At 41.5% G+C, this 17,782-nt stretch overlaps 1 long non-coding RNA gene across 1 annotated transcript; it reads left to right on the plus strand.

The window, feature by feature from the left end:
- Positions 1 to 16,762: 16,762 nt before the first annotated feature.
- Positions 16,763 to 17,420, plus strand: LOC126470593 (uncharacterized). Its single transcript, XR_007586261.1, has 3 exons — positions 16,763 to 16,896; positions 16,997 to 17,063; positions 17,149 to 17,420. It is a non-coding gene; the product is annotated as an uncharacterized LOC126470593 (long non-coding RNA).
- The last annotated feature ends 362 nt before the right edge of the window (positions 17,421 to 17,782 follow it).

Consider the following 17,782-nt stretch of genomic DNA (forward strand, 5'->3'; position numbering starts at 1 on the left):
ACTGGAAGCTGTTTTGAATTCCAGAAATCTGCCTACACTGTATTAGGCATTGCAATGTGTTGTGTATGTGATGCTTCCATATTTTTGTCCACCTTCTGTACTTCCTTTGTTTTTAACAGAACACATTTCATCCAAAATTTTTAAACAGGCAATTCAGAAGAATAGATAAACAAGTGATATTTCTCCTGATATAATTTAAAAAACATTATTAATCTTTTGTCATTACTTTTATTTAAAACATACATTAGTAAGGTACCATAATCACATGATTTGTAAGTGTATGTTATGAGACTAATAAATTGCAATTCACAATTCACAATAGGCTATATGTGTGCTGTCCAGTGCAATAAATCAAAGTGTGCAGCAAGTCTGCAGTTTAAATATTTTCCGGTCTTTTGTTGTATCTTGTCTCACATAATGATTTTTCTGCCCTGCTCTGACATTAAAGCACCACAATACATTGCTTCAATTTCATGCATTTATCAGTTCTAGAGCTGGAGCATACCTGAGGATATTCTTTGTATAAATGGCAATTTGGCTAAGTTTGTAATTATTTTACATCTCAACAGGCTTTTTTTCATGTGGAGAGGTAACTGTAGATTTGTTTCTTGTGACTGTACATTTAAAAAAAGCAGTGAGGTGAGTGAGTGGTAATAATAGTGTAGTCTGGCATTTCAAAGATGTACGTTAGATGAGAGGTTGCAGATGAGAGGGCAATGAAGAATTTTAAAGGTGTAAATATCCATGAAGCCTTTTTACATGCAGGAATTGTAGTCCCCACACATTTGAAGCAAATGATAAAGAAAAAAGTCATTATAATGAGAAACTTCTAATGTATAGGTGGAAAATTTGCCCCAATAGTGACCTTACCAAATTCCTGTCCTGTCACACAGCCATATTTTTCTGAAACCTTAACTTGAATACCAAGCGAGGTGGCACAGTCGTTAGCACACTGGACTCTCATTCAGGAGGACGATGGTTCAATCCCACATCTGGCCATCCTCATTTAGATTTTCCATGATTTCCCTCAATTGCCCCAGGAAAATGCTGGGATGGTTCCTTTGAAAGGGCACGGCCGACTTCCTTCCCCATCCTTCCCTAATCCGATGAGACCGATGACCTCACTATTTGGTCTCTTCCCCCAAAACAACCCCAACCCTTAACTTCAATAAATCTTCAATGGAGGCACCATTTATCCTCCAATGTTGCAAATTTTATTCAAACATGTTGTTGGCCGTGTGAAATATTCACAGCTGCTCAAAATGCATTGACAATATGCATAGCTACTCAAAGCCCACTGTCAGTTTTAAATCATCATGAATGGTTGCACATTGTAAATATGTTAACCGTCATTGTCACATTTTATCCACATTTATGTATGTTGTTATATTTCTAATTTCCTGTAACAGTTGATTGCAACTGCCATTCTATTCAATTTTTTGTGTTTACATTGTATTTGCAACGTGTTTACACTTGAAAACAGCTGCAGAAGCTGAAACTAGATGTTTATATATGACATAACCAAATGAGATCCTAATGAAATTTAGAGTATTGGTGAAAATAAATCACCTTTATTTAACTATGTTATGAAAAGGATAGATTCTTGCTCACCATAAAGAGGGCAAGATGAGTTGCAGACAGGTGCAATGAAAAGACTGTTACACACTGAGCTTTCAACCAAAGCCTTCTTTGGAAATAAAAGAAAAAACACACACATTCACACAAGAAGGCACCCCTCATGCACCAATCTACATCTACATCTACATCCATACTCTGCAAGCCACCTGATGGTGCGTGGGGGAGGGTACTTTGAGTACCTCTATCGGTTCTTTCTTCTGCTCCAGTCTTGTGTTGTTCATGGAAAGAAAGATTGTCGGTATGTCTCTGTGTGGGCTCTAATCTCTCTGATTGTATCCTCATGGTCTCTTCATGAGACATACGTAGGAGGGAGCAAAATACTGCGTGACTCCTCGGTGAAGGTGTGTTCTCGAAACTTCAACAAAAGCCCGTACTGAGCAACTGAGCATCTCTCTTGCAGAGTATTCCACTGGGTTTATCTATCATCTGTGTAATGCTTTAGCAATTACTAAATGATACTGTAATGAAGTGCGCTGCTCTCTGTTAGAACTTCTCAATCTCTTCTATCAACCCTATTTGGTATGGATCCCACACTGGTGAGCAGTATTCAAGCAGTGGGCGAACAAGTGTAATGTAACCTACTTCCTTTGTTTTCGGATTGCATTTCCTTAGCATTCTTCCAATGAATCTCAGTCTGGCATCTGCTTTACCGATGATTAATTTTATGTTGTCATTCCATTTTAATTCATTCCTAATGCCTACTCCCAGATAATGTATGGAATTAACTGATTCCAGTTGCTGACCTGCTATATTGTAGCTAAATGATAAAGGATCTTTCTTTCTATGTATTCGCAGCACAGTACATTTGTCTGTATTGACATTCAATTGCCATTCCCTGCACCATGTGTCAATTTGTTGCAGATACTGCAGCATTTCAGTACAATTTTCCATTGTTACAACCTCTCGATATACTACAGCATCATTTGCAAAAAGCCTCAGTGAACTTCCGATGTTATCCACAAGGTCATTCATGTATATTGTGATTAGCAACAGTCCTATGACACACCACTGCAGCACACCTGAAATCACTCATACTTTGGAAGACTTCTCTCCATTGAGAATGACATGCTGCATTCTGTTATCTAGGAACTCTTCAATCCAATCACACAATTGGTCTGATAGTCTGTATGCTCTTACTTTGTTCATTAAACGACTGTGGGGAACTGTATCAAATGCGTTGCAGAAGTCAAGAAACACGGCATCTACCTGGGAACCCGTGTCTATGGCCCTCTGAGTCTCGTGGCTGAATAGCGCGAGCTGGGTTTCACATGACCGTCTCTTTCGAAACCCATGCTGATTCCTACAGAGTGGATTTCTAGTCTCCAGAAAAGTCATTATACTCAAACATAATATGTGTTCCAAAGTTCTACAACTGATCAACGTTAGAGATATAGGTCTATAGTTCTGCACATATGTTCGACGTCCCTTCTTGAAAACGGGGAGGACCTGTTCCCTTTTCCAATTTTTGGAACACTATGCTCTTATAGAGACCTGCGGTACACCGCTGCAAGAAGGGAGGCAAGTTCCTTCACATGCTCTGTGTAAAATCAAACAGGTATCCCATCAGGCCCAGCGGCCTTTCCTCTCTTGAGTGATTTTAATTGTTTTTCTATCCCTCTGTCATTATTTATTTATTGATTTATTTACTCATCAAGTTCCATAGGACCAAATTTAGGAGCAAATCTCCAAGGCCATGGAACTTGTCAGTACATGAAATTACTACATAAACATAACAACAGATAAAAATAAATGTTCATGAGCCTTAAAAAAGTCAGTCCATAAGTTTAAGTAAACATATCAGCGATACAATAAAAATTAGCTTAATTTTTCAAGGAACTCCTTGACAGAATAGAAGAAGTGACCCATGAGGAATCTCTTCACATTTGATTTGAAAGTGCGTGGATTACTTCTAACAAGGGAACCTCCCCATCGCACCCCCCTCAGATTTAGTTATAAGTTGGTACAGTGGATAGGCCTTGAAAAACTGAACACAGATCAATCGAGAAAACAGGAAGAAGTTGTGTGGAACTATGAAGAAATAAGCAAAATATACAAACTGAGTAGTCCATGGCAAGATAGGCAACACCAAGGATAGTGGGAGCTCAGGAGCGCCGTGGTGCCGTGGTTAGCGTGAGCAGCTGCGGAGCGAGAGGTGCTTGGTTCAGGTCTTCCCTCGAGTGAATAGCTTAATCTTTTATTTTCAGACAATTAGTATCTGACAATCTCTTATGCTCCTGAGCTCCCACTATCCTTGATGTTGCCTATCTTGCCATGGACTACTCAGTTTGTATATTTTGCTTATTTTTTTCATAGTTCCACACAACTTCTTCCTGTTTTCACGATTGATCTGTGTTCAGTTTTTCAGGGCCTATCCACTGGACCAAGTTATAACTAAATCTGCGGGGGGGGGGGGGGGGAGTGCGATGGGGAGGTTACCTTGTAAGATGTTTGACTTCGAGTGGCAGCTTTTTGAAAATGGATGCAGCAGTATACTGCACATCTTTTTGCACAAGAGTTAAGGAAGTCCGATCCAAATGCAGATTTGATTTCTGCCGCGTATTAACCAAGTGAAAGCTGCTTATTCTTGGGAATAAACTAATATTGGTAACAAGAAACAACAATAAGGAATATACATATGGAGAGGCCAATGTCAAAATACCCAGATTCGTGAATAGAGGTCAACAAGAGGTTCGTGAACTAACACCACTTATTGCCCAAACCGCCCATTTCTGAGAAAAAAATATCCTTTTAGAATGAGAAGAGTTACCCCAAAATATAATATTGTATGGCAATAGTGAATGAAAATAAGCATAGTAGACTAATTTTTGTGTCAAACGATCACTCACTTCTGATACCATTCAAATAGTAAAAATGCCAGTATTAAGTCTTTGAACAATATCCCGAATGTGGGCTTTCCACAACAGCTTGTTATCTATCTGAACACCTAGAAATTTGAACTGTTCAGTTTCACTAATCATACGCCCATTCTGTGAAATTAAAAGTCCGGTTTGGTTGAATTGTGTGTTATAAACTGTAAAAACTGAGTCTTACTGTGATTTAGCGTTAGTTTATTTTCTACAAGCCATGAATTGAGGTCGTGTACTGCACTATTTGAAACAGAGCCAGTGCTGCACACAACATCCTTTACTACCAAGCTAGTGTCATCAGCAAACAGAAATATTTTATTGTTACCATAATACTAGAGGGCATATATATACACTCCTGGAAATGGAAAAAAGAACACATTGACACCGGTGTGTCAGACCCACCATACTTGCTCCGGACACTGCGAGAGGGCTGTACAAGCAATGATCACAGGCACGGCACAGCGGACACACCAGGAACCGCGGTGTTGGCCGTCGAATGGCGCTAGCTGCGCAGCATTTGTGCACCGCCGCCGTCAGTGTCAGCCAGTTTGCCGTGGCATACGGAGCTCCATCGCAGTCTTTAACACTGGTAGCATGCCGCGACAGCGTGGATGTGAACCGTATGTGCAGTTGACGGACTTTGAGCGAGGGCGTATAGTGGGCATGCGGGAGGCCGGGTGGACGTACCGCCGAATTGCTCAACACGTGGGGCGTGAGGTCTCCACAGTACATCGATGTTGTCGCCAGTGGTCGGCGGAAGGTGCACGTGCCCGTCGACCTGGGACCGGACCGCAGCGACGCACGGATGCACGCCAAGACCGTAGGATCCTACGCAGTGCCGTAGGGGACCGCACCGCCACTTCCCAGCAAATTAGGGACACTGTTGCTCCTGGGGTATCGGCGAGGACCATTCGCAACCGTCTCCATGAAGCTGGGCTACGGTCCCGCACACCGTTAGGCCGTCTTCCGCTCACGCCCCAACATCGTGCAGCCCGCCTCCAGTGGTGTCGCGACAGTCGTGAATGGAGGGACGAATGGAGACGTGTCGTCTTCAGCGATGAGAGTCGCTTCTGCCTTGGTGCCAATGACGGTCGTATGCGTGTTTGGCGCCGTGCAGATGAGCGCCACAATCAGGACTGCATACGACGGAGGCACACAGGGCCAACACCCGGCATCATGGTGTGGGGAGCGATCTCCTACACTGGCCGTACACCACTGGTGATCGTCGAGGGGACACTGAATAGTGCACGGTACATCCAAACCGTCATCGAACCCATCGTTCTACCATTCCTAGACCGGCAAGGGAACTTGCTGTTCCAATAGGACAATGCACGTCCGCATGTATCCCGTGCCACCCAACGTGCTCTAGAAGGTGTAAGTCAACTACCCTGGCCAGCAAGATCTCCGGATCTGTCCCCCATTGAGCATGTTTGGGACTGGATGAAGCGTCGTCTCACTCGGTCTGCACGTCCAGCACGAACGCTGGTCCAACTGAGGCGCCAGGTGCAAATGGCATGGCAAGCCGTTCCACAGGACTACATCCAGCATCTCTACGATCGTCTCCATGGGAGAATAGCAGCCTGCATTGCTGCGAAAGGTGGATATACGCTGTACTAGTGCCGACATTGTGCATGCTCTGTTGCCTGTGTCTATGTGCCTGTGGTTCTGTCAGTGTGATCATGTGATGTATCTGACCCCAGGAATGTGTCAATAAAGTTTCCCCTTCCTGGGACAATGAATTCACGGTGTTCTTATTTCAATTTCCAGGAGTATATATATATATATATATATATATATATATATATATATATATATATGGAAATGGAAAAAAGAACACATTGACACCGGTGTGTCAGACCCACCATACTTGCTCCGGACACTGCGAGAGGGCTGTACAAGCAATGATCACATGCACGGCACAGCGGACACACTAGGAACCGCGGTGTTGGCTGTCGAATGGCGCTAGCTGCGCAGCATTTGTGCACCGCCGCCGTCAGTGTCAGCCAGTTTGCCGTGGCATACGGAGCTCCATCGCAGTCTTTAACACTGGTAGCATTCCGCGACAGCGTGGACGTGAACCGTATGTGCAGTTGACGGACTTTGAGCGAGGGCGTATAGTGGGCATGCGGGAGGCCGGGTAAACGTACCGCCGAATTGCTCAACACGTGGGGCGTGAGGTCTCCACAGTACATCGATGTTGTCGCCAGTGGTCGGCGGAAGGTGCACGTGCCCGTCGACCTGGGACCGGACCGCAGCGACGCACGGATGAACGCCAAGACCGTAGGATCCTACGCAGTGCCATAGGGGACCGCACCGCCACTTCCCAGCAAATTAGGGACACTGTTGCTCCTGGGGTATCGGGAAGGACCATTCGCAACTGTCTCCATGAAGCTGGGCTACGGTCCCGCACACCGTCAGGCCGTCTTCCGCTCACACCCCAACATCGTGCAGCCCGCCTCCAGTGGTGTCGCGACAGGCGTGAATGGAGGGACGAATGGAGACGTGTCGTCTTCAGCGATGAGAGTCGCTTCTGCCTTGGTGCCAATGATGGTCGTATGCGTGTTTGGCGCCGTGCAGGTGAGCGCCACAATCAGGACTGCATACGACCGAGGCACACAGGACCAACACCCGGCATCATGGTGTGGAGAGCGATCTCCTACACTGGCCGTACACCACTGGTGATCGTCGAGGGGTCACTGAATAGTGCACGGTACATCCAAACCATCATCGAACCCATCATTCTACCATTCCTAGACCGGCAAGGGAACTTGCTGTTCCAACAGGACAATGCACGTCCGCATGTATCCCGTGCCACCCAACGTGCTCTAGAAGGTGTAAGTCAACTACCCTGGCCAGCAAGATCTCCGGATCTGTCCCCCATTGAGCATGTTTGGGACTGGATGAAGCGTCGTCTCACGCGGTCTGCACGTCCAGCACGAACGCTGGTCCAACTGAGGTGCCAGGTGGAAATGCCATGGCAGGCCGTTCCACAGGACTACATCCAGCATCTCTACGATCGTCTCCATGGGAGAATAGCAGCCTGCATTGCTGCGAAAGGTGGATATACACTGTACTAGTGCCGACATTGTGCATGCTCTGTTGCCTGTGTCTATGTGCCTGTGGTTCTGTCAGTGTGATCATGTGATGTATCTGACCCCAGGAATGTGTCAATAAAGTTTCCCCTTCCTGGGACAATGAATTCACGGTGTTCTTATTTCAATTTCCAGGAGTGTATATATATATACACATAAGGAACAGGAGTGGCCCCAATACTGATCCCTGGGGCGCCCCCCACTTGACAGTACTCCACTCAGACCCCACATCACAGCCATTTTCAACATTGTGAATAATGACCTTTTGCTACCTGTTGCTAAAGTAAGAGGTGAACCAATTGTGAGCTACCCCGTATTCCGTAATGGTCCAACTTCTAGCGCAGTATTTTGTGATCAACACAATCAAATGCCATAGTTAAATCAAAAAATATTCCAAGCATTTGAAACCTTTTGTTTAACCCATCCAGTACCTCACAGAGATAAGAGAATATATCATTTTCAGTTGTTAAACGACTTCTAAAGCCGAACTGTACATTTGATAGCAAATCGTGTGATATAAACTGAGCAATTATCCTCACATACATAGCATTTTCAATAACTTTTGCAAACACTGATGGCATAGAAATAGGTCTAAAATTACCTGCATTATCCCTTTCTCACTTTTTATAAAGTGGCTATATTACTGAGTACTTTAATCATTCAGGAAACTGACCATTCCTAAAGGAAAAATTACAAATATGGCTAAATACAGGGCTAACATGTGCAGCACAGTACTTTAATATTCTGCTAGATGCTAGACACTCCATCGTAACCATGAGAGTCCTTAATCTTCAGTCATTTAATTATTGACTCAATTTCCCTCTCATCTGTATCACAGAGGAGTATTTCAGACATCAATCTCGGAAAGGCATTTGCCAAGAAAGTTATATGATTTCCTGTAGAAACTAAATTTTTATTTAATTCACCAGCAATGCTCAGAAAATGATTGTTAAATGATGTACATACAGGGCTATTACACATGATTGAAGCGATTTCATAAGTTCACTGTAGCTCCATTTATTGACATATGGTCACGACACACTACAGATATGTAGAAAAACTCATAAAGTTTTGTTCGGCTGAAGCCGCACTTCAGGTTTCTGCTGCCAGAGCGCTCGAGAGCGCAGTGAGACAAAATGGCGACAGGAGCTGAGAAAGTGTATGTCGTGCTTGAAATGCACTCACATCAGTCAGTCATAACAGTGCAACGACACTTCAGGACAAAGTTCAACAAAGATCCACCAACTGCTAACTCCATTTGGCGATGGTATGCACTGTTTAAAGCTTCTGGATGCCTCTGTAAGGGGAAATCAACGGGTCAGCCTGCAGTGAGCGAAGAAACAGTTGAACGTGTGCGGGCAAGTTTCACGCGAGCCCGCGGAAGTCGACGAATAAAGCAATTAGGGAGCTAAACGTACCACAGCCGACGGTTTGGAAAATCTTACGGAAAAAGCTAAAGCAGAAGCCTTACCGTTTACAATTGCTACAACCCCTGACACCTGATGACAAAGTCAAACGCTTTGAATTTTCGGCGCGGTTGCAACAGCTCATGGAAGAGGACGCATTCAGTGCGAAACTTGTTTTCAGTGATGAAGCAACATTTTTTCTTAATGGTGAAGTGAACAAACACGATGTGCGAATCTGGGCGGTAGAGAATCCTCACGCATTCGTGCAGCAAATTCACAATTCACCAAAAGTTAACGTGTTTTGTGCAATCTCACGGTTTAAAGTTTATGGCCCCTTTTTCTTCTGCAAAAAAAAACGTTACAGGACACGTGTATCTGGACATGCTGGAAAATTGACTCATGCCACAACTGGAGACCGACAGCACCGACTTCATCTTTCAACAGGATGGTGCTCCATCGCACTTCCATCATGATGTTCGGCATTTCTTAAACAGGAGATTGGAAAACCGATGGATCGGTCGTGGTGGAGATCATGATCAGCAATTCATGTCATGGCCTCCATGCTCTCCCAACTTAACCCCATGCAATTTCTTTCTGTGGGGTTATGTGAAAGATTCAGTGTTTAAACCTCCTCTACCAAGAAACGTGCCAGAACTGCGAGCTTGCATCAATGATGCTTTTGAACTCATTGATGGGGACATGCTGCGCTGAGTGTGGGAGGAACTTGATTATCGGCTTGATGTCTGCTGAATCACTAAAGGGGCGCATATCGAACATTTGTGAATGCCTAAAAAAACTTTTTGAGTTTTTGTATGTGTGTGCAAAGCATTGTGAAAATATGTCAAATAATAAAGTTATTGTAGAGCTGTGAAATCGCTTCAATCATTTGTAATAACCCTGTATATCTGACTTATCAGTAACAGAAATGTTTTTACTGCAAATTCACTTTATATCGTCGACCTTGTGCTGCTGACCTGACACTTCCTTCACAACTGATCATATGGTTTTAATTTTATCCTGTGAATTAGCTATTCTATTTTCATACCACATACTCTTTCCTTCCTGATAGCATTTTTAAGCACCTTACAATACTGTTTGCAATGGGCTACTGTAGCTTGAGTGTGACTACTTCTAACATTCTGATATAATTCCCACTTTGTTCTACATTATCCTTATCCCACTAGTCAGCCACCCAGGCTTCCCATTATTGCTAGTGCCCCATTTAGAATGTTCTAACGGAAAGCAACTCTCAACTATCATCTATTTTGATATCTACCATTTTGTCATCTGTGCAACAATCAAGAGAAGGAACTACAGTGCAGTCTTCCTCTGTGAAACAGCTTTGGAAAAAGACATTTAGTATTTTTGCCTTTAGTCTGTCATCCTCTGTTTCAGTACCATTTTGGTCACAGAGCATCTGGACATTTTGTTTTGATACACCTACCACTTTGACATCAGACCAAAATTTCTTAAAATTTTCTGCCAAGTCAGTACATAGAACTTTACTTTCGAATTCACTGAATGCTTCTCGCATAGCCCTCCTCACACTACATTTCCCTTCGTGTAATTTTTGTTTGTCTGCAAGTCTTTGGCTATGTTTATGTTTTCTGTGAAGTTCCCTTTCCTTCTGCAGCAGTTTCCTAACTCGGTTGTTGTACCACGGTGACTCTTTTCCATCTCTTATGATCTTGCTTGGCACATACTTATCTAATGCATATTGTACAATGGTTTTGAACTTTGTCTGCTGATCCTCAACACTATCTGTACTTGAGACTAAACTTTTGTGTTGAGCCATCAAGTACTCTGAAACCTGCTAAACAGAAAAATCTTCCTACCTTTTTTAATATTTCTATTTATGGCTGAAATCATCACTGCAGTAACCACTTTATGATTGCTGATTCCCTGTTCTGCATTAACTGTTTCAAATACTCCAAGGCAGCACCCTGAAGATGGCTGATCACAGCCATCAACACATTCAGCTGTTCGTGAACAGTGGCCAGCTCCTCCTGCATCCATACACAGCAGTCACACATCCTATCCATCCTAAGAAATCAACAATTCACTGTATAGAGATAATCAACTTTTAACTAGATGGCTAATTCACTAAAGGCAGCTGCTAGCAGACTGAATTTTGGTTACTAGACACTTCTTGTTGGAAACAATGAAAATAAGCAGTACCTGTCTCTGGAGTGTATTCAAAACAAACATGAAATCTATGGAACACTATTATTAGTACTCGAAAATTAAAGCTTCCTAAAAGAAAAAAACACACAGAAAAAGAAGTGACAACTAAGAAAAACACAGTTAATACTTAAATTTACGTAGTTTGCTGTACAGCAGATGTGAAGCAGACAGCAGTTACAACAACAATGACTGCTGTCTCTGGCCAGAGTGGCCTGCTTGTATGATTGTGTGTGTATTTTCCTTTATTTCCAAAGAAGGCTTGGCAAAAAGCTCAATCTGTAAATATCTTTTCTTCGTGCCTATCTGCAACGTGATGTGTCATCCTTATGGTGAGTAGCAATCTATCCTTTTCATAATATTGTTGATATACCAAACTGGTCTTCTGATTGTTTGATTTCTCTGTCATTTAATGAATTTATGGCTGCAGTGCCCAGTATGAAGAAGATGTTTGTATAAATATACCTCTTTTCCTTGAAAAACCTTACAGGCGAAGATGTGATTGCAACAAATATACAGGGTGTTCTATTTGTTTTGACAAGCCCACACAACTTTTTGTTCAAAAGAAAAAATAATCATACCAAGCAAATGTTGTTTAGTTACCAGTGAGACATTAACCAGTGTGATGAACTGTCTTCTAACTTTGTATGTTACAAAGATATAAACAGGAGTACTTGTGTACATTTTGTATTCAGTACTCCAATTTCTCTACTCAAGACCTACTTAAAAATGTATCAGAGTGTACCACTCCTTAAACATGACAGTATTAAAAATAATCTAAAACTATTACTTTTCTGTACTAGCACACAGTTTTTACAGAAAACAAATGGAAACGCAAAGGAAACACACACTGATCATTCAGTCAACCATTTCCAGTTGTAAGCTTGCCTGAGTGTACACCAGCTAATGGAAGATAAAAATGCAGCTCACTTGAGGTGGTCAAGATAAATTGGACTGAATAACGAGTATACATTTTCCTTGTGTTTTCATTTGTTTACTGTGAACACCAGCAAATGGTTACATTAACCTGGATACCTGCACTGTGTCAAAGTCAATTCTGTGTTATGTTTTTAATACTCTGCATACACTGATATAATTCTGAACATGTGTCTGAATATTAAGGTACAAATAATCGTCTGTTTCACTGAAGGTTGGCTAAACCTATTTGCATTTTTCATGTAAAGGGCAGTCAAATGAAAATGAGAGAGATGGAAAAAGTACGTGAACTGTTTATTATTTCAAAAATAATCAACATAACTGTTAATACATTTATTCCACTGTAGTACAACATGATAAATGCCTTCATGGAAAAATTTTTGCAGTTGTGTGTGGAACCATGATTGTAACCAGGTGTGCACCTCTTCAACAGAAGCAAATCAATGGCCATAAATGCCTTTCTTCTGGGCTCCAAAAATATGGGGATCACATGGGAAGAGACTGGGGCTGAACTGAGGATGTGTAATGGCTTCCCAGCAAAACTTCTGCAGTGAAGTCAAAACAACCTTGGCAACATGTGGGCCTACTCACTTGTTATTGAGGTTGTTCTGACTATGCTTCAGAAGTTTTGCTTAGAAGTTACATGTCCTCCTTACAGTCCTGTCCTTTCCTCATGCAATTTTCATAATTTTGGAGCCCTGAAGAAAGACATTTGTGGCTACCACTTTGTTTAGCTTGAAGAGGTGAACTCCTTGGTACAATCACACTTCTGCAGACAACTGCAAACACTTTTCCATGAAGGCATTGACCATCTTGTCTCACTTACTTACTTGCTTACTTACTCACTGGTCATACCGGACTCGAGAGTCCATTACTGCAGCAACGTATTTTCGCCATCTGTCCCTGTCTTGGGCTATTTCCTTCCATTCACCTTCAATACCTAGGCTCTTCAAATCAGCCTTCACATTTTCCTCCCATCTACGCCTCAGTCTCCCCACAGCACGTTTTCCTTCTAGCTGCCCTACCAGTACTCTGCGCGCTGCCCTGCCCTCATCCATTCGAGCTACGTGACCCGCCCATCGCAGCCTACGTGATTTAATAATACTGATTATGTCAGGGCTTGAATAGAGTTCGTGAACCTCTTCGTTATGCAGTTTTCGCCACTCTCCGCTAATGCCATCCCTTTTTGCTCCAAAAATTTTCCTCAAAATTTTGTTTTCAAATACTCGAAATGGCTTTTCATTTTGCACAGTGAGAGACCAAGTCTCACACCCATACAGCATAACTGGTAGAATAATAGTTTTGTATATTCTAATCTTTAAATTCCTAGACAATATCCGTGATGAAAGTGATCTATTCAGTGAGAAGTAGCACGCATTTCCCGCCCGTAATCTCTTCTTCAGTTCGGATTCAATCTCATTTCTCACAGTGATGTCCACGCCTAGATACTTAAATGTGTTCACTTTTTCAAACTGCATGTCTCCAACTCTTAACATTTCCTGATCTACTGCTGTTGGCATTCTAGTAGTAACCAGGTATTTAGTTTTGTCTTTACTTATCCTTAGACCTACATCTTCACTAGCCTTGTTTAACGCATTCGCATTTGCTGTTACAGATTCTTTCCTATCGCTAATGATGTTTAGATCATCTGCATATCCTAATATCTTAATATTTCCATTTAACTCCACACCCTCTGAATTATCTGCTGCCATTCGTACAATATATTCTAGGACTAAATTAAAAAGTAGCGGAGACAGGGCATCTCCCTGCTTAAGTCCGTTCTTTATTACAAATTCTTCTGACTTCAATTTCCCCATGTGTACTCTACCTTTTGTGTTTTTCAAGCTCGCTTCTATAAGTCTAACATACTTCTTTGGTATTCCAAGTTCCAAAAGAATTTGGTACAATTTTGACTGAAATACTGAATCATATGCTTTTGTAAAATCTATGAAGTGATTATGAACTGGTTTATTGTATTCTCATTTCTTTTCCAAAATTTGACGCAGGGTGAATATTTGGTCTATAGTTGATCTGTTCCTCCGAAAGCCGGCTTGGTAATCCCACACAATTTCATCTGCATATGGTGTAAGGCTGCTTAGCAGAATATTCGAGAAAATTTTGGAACATACTGGTAATAGCGATATCCCTGTATAATTACTACAATCCAATTTGCCACCTTTCTTAAAAATTGGGATCAGAATCGACTCCTGCCACTCTTCAGGTACCATCTCTGAGTTCCATACTTTAGTTAGCACCTTTGTGAACTACTTCCACCAAAGGCCTTGAAGCCCTTCCTATACCCATTTATGTCCGGGTAAAGTTCCCTAATGTTTTTTGTTTTACTGTTTGTTTCCATTTTTGTAACTTGATTGTTCAAATAATCCTTCTTCTTTGCCTGTAGCCTACGACCAACTTCCCTTCTCAAGTTCAAGAACTCCTCTCGTTTTCTGTCTCCCATTCTATCCCAATCTAATCGCGCTTTTCTCCTTTCCTCTACCAATTTCTTGCTTTCCTCATCAAACCACGGTTTCCTCCTGTTCTTCTTAATTTTACCTATTGTGACCTTCGCTGCCTCTTTGATATTACTCCTCACAGTGATCCACTGTCTATTTACATCCTCGTCTTGATCTTCGTGTGTCCTGAGAGCATCAAACCTTTTTGTAATTTCTACCATGTACCTTCTTCTAAAGTTTTCATCATTTAGCTTGTCAGTGTCGAACCTAACAAGTTCTGCATTGTGACACCTTGATGTTGCTGTAGATAGCCGTTGGTGAACTTTGGCAATTACAAGAAAATGATCAGAATCACAGTCTGCTCCCCTGAAAGTCCTAACATTTTCTATACTAGTGTGCCATCTCCGATCTACAAGAACATGATCAATTTGGTTTCAGGTGTGTCCATCAGGAGAGACCCAAGTTGCTTTATGAATGTCCTTCCTCTTGAAATATGTGTTCTCAACAATCATGTCTTTTGAAACAGCAAAATTAACCACCCTTGTGCCATTATCATTCAAAATGTTATGCAAACTTTCTTTCCCAATTGTAGGCCGGAATGCTTCCTCCTTCCTTATCTTTGCATTAAAATCACCTATGATTAATTTTGTATCATACGAGGAGAACTCATCCCACAGTTGATCTAGTTCTTCATAAAAGCTGTCTTTAACAACCTCTTCAGTGTCCTCCGTTGGTGCGTGTACATTAATTACTACTAGTCTATTCCACCTGCCGGACAACACTATAACTGATAGTTGGTCACTAATGAACCTTATATCTCTGATTGCGTGAAGCACTTTTCCCTGTATTGCGAAACCTGTTCCAAAACTGTGAGCTTCCGCACCTCTATAGAAAAATGTATAGTTACCCCTCTTTATGCTACCCGCCCCCTGCCACCGAGTTTCTTGAATAGCTGTAATGTCTACATCATATCTATCTAATTCGTCTAATAATGTCTGGAATCTTCCTGGCCTGTTCAAACTTTTAACGTTCCATGTTCCCAACCTGAAAGTTCATTTCGGCCTGAATCTCTTCGAAGTAGGTTCCGCCCGGAGATCCGAATGGGAACCTAGTTTACCTCCGGAATATTTTACTTCAAAGGGACCCATGGCCATTAATGTTGCTGATTCTTGATGAATAGATTTGCTAGGAAGAGAAGAAGAAACAGGGATGGTTCATCACGCCATCGCCTGCATGAACACAAGAACTAAACACAAAAAAACAAATAGCAGTAGAAAATGATTACACTACCCATATGGTAGGCAAGTTAAACCAAAAACATGCAAACAGTACAAAAATGAACCCACCACACACACACACACAAATCCTTACCCAGCACAGAACAACAAAAAACACAAACAATGACCACACACAAGCCACAAAAGAGCAACAACACACACACAAAACAAAATGGCACATACTCACCTACAATAACAAGATTGTTCACAGAATAGGCAACATATTAAAGAAACAGGGACTCCAAATAGGATACCGGATGGAGAACACAAGACAGAAAAAGACCAGAACACAAGAAACACCCCTGGATAAATTTAACAGGTCAGGAATATATGAACTCACATGCAACACTTGCCAGTCAGTATACATAGGACAAACATGCAGATACTTCAAAACAAGATATTCAGAACATCTCAGAGCTTTAAAAAGCAACAGCTCCCATAGCACATTTGCTGACCACCTTATAGCCAACAACCGCCACCCAACCACAATAGAAACAGACTTAGAATGCTAAAACCCAGCCACAGCCTATACAGCAAACTGACCATTGAGGAAAACTTCCATATAAAGAAGGCAATAGTGGAAGGAAAACAGGTCTTAAACGAATACACTACACTCTGCAAGGGCACACTATTTAACACATTAAAAGGAACTTTACAAATGAAAACAGCACAAACAGATAAAGCCTACACACACACACACACACACAGACACAGACACACACACGTACGAAAAATAAATACACTAAAATCTGCAAAGACGCACCATTTGCACACAAATAGGAATACCATATAAAAGACAACAAGGACAGCTAAGAAACACACACAAAGATAAAATGCAAATAAAATTCAAATTTGGCGCCAAACTCTCTGGAAAACAAATGAACACTGACTGGGCTGGGACACACAACAAAACACAATCACACTGTGTTCTGGTGTAGTGAAAAGCGTTTTACTACGTAATTTGTGAAAAATACTTGCTATAGTTACGTATGCATCACAACATCTCAGCATGATGCGGAGAATGGAAGTGCTTGTCACACGAAAACGTAAGTAAGTACGAAAATAGGCGCGAAAAACTAAATTACACTCTAGAATATAGGTTAACTCTCAGCAAAAAACTTTCTCATCAACATGGTTTGGTTGCAGATGACAAGCTACCTGTAATAATTAACGCAAGAGTGGTCCAGTAAATTCATGCTCACCAAATGTAAAGGTATTTACAAAAAGAAACGATCTGTTGTTTGAACTAAAAATGCACTTAATTTTATAATCATGTAACAAAAATGTTCACATTGCAGAATAAATAAAAACGAAAACCCACAGATGATGGCACAGTGGTGCCGAAACATGTTTGGGTACTGAGAAAAACGGTGTTTTGCGTAACAGGCGGACCTCAAATCCCAAAAATGTTAACTGCAAACACGGCCAATACAAGGAGCTGCAAACCAAAGATGGATATGACTTTTTCATTCTACTTTCAATCAATTGGGACTTTTTAAAACAGCTTAGTAATTGGTACTACATTATAAATCTATGTTTAAATAAATTAACAATTACTTTTCTGTTTAAATTTATTGAAGCTCTTCTCCTTTTCCTGTTGGTTTACACCCACCACCGATAATTCTATTTTGGTAATGCTGAGGTGACATGAGGACAAATCATATAAGATACATTTTTTTAATTGTTTAGTGATTTACTCACTTGCTTTTAAACCATATACTGTAACTTATTGGAAGTATTCTCTTAGCAAGAAAAATGTTTCATCATTAATTAATTTTCTTTGAATTTTTTTAGTTAATATAGTTTCATAATATGAATCATCCTTGCAAATACTGTATGTCACACTTTGGAACACTCCACTTGTCACCCAGTATTATCCTGGTCTTGAATGTATCAATCAGCTTCTTCGCCAAGGCCATGACTTCCTAAAAT

Source organism: Schistocerca serialis, chromosome 3, assembly GCF_023864345.2.
Source record: "Schistocerca serialis cubense isolate TAMUIC-IGC-003099 chromosome 3, iqSchSeri2.2, whole genome shotgun sequence".
Lineage (NCBI taxonomy): Eukaryota > Metazoa > Arthropoda > Insecta > Orthoptera > Acrididae > Schistocerca > Schistocerca serialis.